Source organism: Montipora capricornis, chromosome 2 (assembly GCF_036669925.1).
Source record: "Montipora capricornis isolate CH-2021 chromosome 2, ASM3666992v2, whole genome shotgun sequence".
Classification (NCBI taxonomy): domain Eukaryota; kingdom Metazoa; phylum Cnidaria; class Anthozoa; order Scleractinia; family Acroporidae; genus Montipora; species Montipora capricornis.
Genome location: NC_090884.1, coordinates 21,975,192 through 21,979,080, shown reverse-complemented (window position 1 = coordinate 21,979,080; position 3,889 = coordinate 21,975,192). Strand labels below are relative to the sequence as shown.

The 3,889-nt window shown below is 43.0% G+C and overlaps 1 pseudogene; it reads right to left on the bottom strand.

Moving 5' to 3' along the window:
• Window positions 1-1,267: 1,267 nt before the first annotated feature.
• Window positions 1,268-2,189, bottom strand: LOC138035959 (short-chain dehydrogenase/reductase family 9C member 7-like; annotated as a pseudogene).
• Window positions 2,190-3,889: the final 1,700 nt, after the last annotated feature.

Below are 3,889 nucleotides of genomic sequence, written 5' to 3'. Positions count from 1 at the left end.
TCAGGGTCCGGCCCTCCCACTCAGTCAATAATTACATAGTATTTGACAGGATTGCTTGGTCGAGAAGCGAGCACTGCAGTTACGGGTTTATCATTCACCGAAGGAAACTATGGGGCTGGTGTTGAAATATCGACGAAGCGCTTTGGGGACGAGCAGAAAATTATCAGTGCTCACATGGAAATGTTGCTTAAATTACCTCCAGTTGGGTTTGCGTAAAAAGAAAAAAAACCGGAATGGGGAATCCGGAATAAGAACCTGAACCAAAGTCACTTAAAATGATCCAGCGTCTTGCAAATGTTTACTTTTATCTCTCTGAGTAATTTGTCTCGTGCTGACTCCTTTTGGAAGAAGATTCATGTCATAACTTTCTTTGTTCGGGAGCCCATGACCAGGAGCTTGCCTCTCCCATACAAGCCCTACAACTCAACCTTTGCGTCTATTGATACCCCACGCGGAAAGCGGTTGATGTCGAACGTAAATAGTATTCTCACTCTGAAAATGCGTTTTGTTTTATGTCTGTTTTTTCCTGTTCACCGATAATTGTGGCTGCAATCAAGCGTCTATAATACCCAAAGAGGACTACTCACCTCACATTCCATGTCACTCTCAACCGACATTGTGACTAAAATATCAGCGAATATGCGAATATATGTCGGCGAGACGTTATTGGCCATCTTTATGCTTTATTGACATTTATTATTGCAACACCCACCTTCAAAACCGTTGTCTGATTGAGCTCTGGTTGGTTTTGATGAGAACGGGTATCGTTGAAAGGAAGGCGCCTTGGAAAATTATACTGAGGTTGGGGTATAAAGTGTCTCCTAAAATTTTAAATTCTAATGAGAAGTACTGTGAAAAGTGCTGTTGGATCCTGCGACCTTCCGCACGGTAGTCCGATGCTCAAAGAACTGAGCCAACCGGTCTGCGGTCTTCCCGTGTCCACCCACCATCTGATCGGCTTCGGATGTACACATCTTTTGTGGTCCTGTTAGACACACATTCCAGCACTGCGCCGAGGTAGAGTGCAAACAGATTCGGCGCCAACACACACCCCTGCCTGACTCAGTGGCAGACTGATTACTTTCACGTTTTCCCACAAGACACTGATTTTAGCCAAATACGATAAAATACACATTTTTTTATAGTTACAATTCACCTCTTTCTTCAGTTGCTTCAACATTTTAACATGGACTACATTATAATAGACACATGAAAAAAGACAAAAGTTTCCTTAAAAAATGAAACAGTTCATTAAAATGCTCTCTAGTCATATATGGCAACGAGGTTGTGGTAGTTTGAACGATGCATTGATGGCAAAGTCGGCAAAAAATGCTGGAAAAAATCTCAAAAGGTATGAGCCGATACCGAGCATCGCGGCCAACCATATAGCGATCAGATGGAGAGGCCGAAGTCAGGCCCTCTACTATTGCATTTACAACATCGCTGATATCAGCATCGCCATGAAGATTTCCATTGCTCTATTGCTCTCTGTAAACACCCCTCTCCCCCACTAATGTGGTTCCATCCATTCCCTGATTCTCTTTCCAGACAGTCTGGAACCGCGTTGTTGGTGGGAAGGAATCCCAGCTGCAGCATAGCGACTTTTATCCCCCAGGGTTGAATCTCCCGTCGAAGAGCATCAGAGAATGCCAGAATGCCTTCACATCATATTTGGTCACAGAATAAGATCCATAAAATGGACACGAAACCCTCTCTGCCATACTGACCAAATTCACCACTTGTCCCTTGGATTTCTTAATCAGTGACAGAAAGGTCTTTGTGACATCAACAATTAATATTCCCCATATACTCACATCTGCTGATCGCTCAAGGTCTTCCAGTGGCGACCACTCAATTAGGGATGAACACAAAAAGCCTGCATTATTTACGCGGCCCCATAATCCAGCAGGATCTTTAATCTTCTTGAAATTCGTCACATCCAACTGGAATGTTTTCAACTTATCGATCGCCTCCGATTGCAAACTCGGTTCTCCTTCTTTCGTCAGACAAGTCGCTAACACACAAGCTTCCATTTTATCCAACTTAATCGCTATCGCTCGACTGTAGCCAGTGTCACAGCCCGTAATCAGAACATACTTTACTTCTACCGGAATATCAATTTTCGCTCTCGGCAAGAAACAGGTGACCAGATAAGTTGAAATACACTCCTCCAAGGACGGGATACTCATTGAAAGATTGACAATCACACAGAGCACTCCAGAAGATTAAACTGGACGTCAAGCTGACAAAAGTGGTGTCCCGATCAGCGCGCCCCTTAAGTTAACTGTTTCACATAATTGTCTAAGAATAATAACTCGCAATAACAGGCTCAAAATAAATTTCGGACAGTGGTGGGACCCGATGACAGACATTTTTGACTGATCAAAATGACAGTCTGTAAGGCCAAAACTATCAATTATTTGGTCTAGTCGTTGCTGAACCGTTTGAACCGTTTTAAAAGCTTTTTTGCAGGTAAATGCTCATCTTAATAAAAAGCGTGTAGTTTGCCGTCCTGATCAGCTCACCCCAGGCAATCCTTTCCTGTGATTTATTTGAAGGGCTGATTTGCCCGCGCTTAGTCAAAGCTGTATAGATGTATAGAGCTGAACTTGTTTGTTCTTTACTTCGATGCACTGTTTTGCTCTTCGCAAGCATCCTTATCGGACAGCATGAGAAAGCAAACCACCCCCGCCTAGCCGGGGTCGCGTTTTGCCATGTAAACGCTTCAAGGTGGGGTAACCGGCCAACCCGGGGTCGGCTCGTTTCACAAAATACTGCCCTTGGCGGAGGCGTTGCAGCATCAAAAGTGATAATAAGAAGCCACAGCAGTGAAAAGCTGATGCAAGAGTAGCTAGTGAGAGTAGAAGAGCATTAACGGCCAAAATGCGTCCTTTACGCAGTAGCTTCGAGAAAGGTCATCTCAGAGTCAAACTACAAGAAGCGCATAGCGCATGGAAAGAACAAAAAAAAAAAAAAAAAGGAGGGGGGGGGGGGGGGGGGGGAGGGTGTCCGCAAGGCTCTTCCTTCGGGCCTCTACTCTGGAACTTGTTCCAAAATGATCTATCGCTTGGACAGTCTGCTAATCTATTTATGTATGCTGATGCTCATCAAATATACACCAATGATAGTGATATACAGGAGGCCGCTTAAACTCTCAGGGGACAAACAGAGGCAGTGTCACAATGGTACAAGGAGAACATACTGCAAGCCAACCGTCAGAAATACCAAATCTTTACCATTGATCCGCAACTTTCTTGGAAAAACCCTGGATATGTATTGACTATGGAATTCGATGGACTTGAAGTTAAATTATCTGATTATCTCAAAATTCTCGGTGTAACCGTTGATAAAAAATTGACATTTAGTGAACACGTTAGAGATATTTGCAAGAAAACAGGCTGTAAGGTTTGGGTATTATTGAGATTACGTAATTTAATCCCATGGTCCGCAAAGTTACAGCTGTACAAATCCAATATTCTGTCCCACCTAAAATACTGTGATGTCGTATGGCACTTTTGCAAATCATCCGTTAAGAAGAAAATGGAGAGAATTCAAGAGCGCGCACTCAGGGCAGTTTTTGAATCCAAATCGGAGACCTACAGTGAGCTTCTAACAAGAGCAGGTCTGCCAAGTCTGTATCAACAACGGTTACAAAACATCGCCACTTTAATGTATAAAGTAAAAAACAACTTGTGCCCACTTGTATAACAGAAATACTCAATACTACCAAGAAACAGTACAATCTGAGGAACGCCGATTTTAAGATTCCAAGTTTTCGCACAGTGCATTATGAAAAGCATTCTTTACGATATTTTGGGCCCCATCTTTGGAACAAACTAGACAAAAATGACAGAGAGAAGCCAAATGTCAAGAGTATAGTATAGTATTG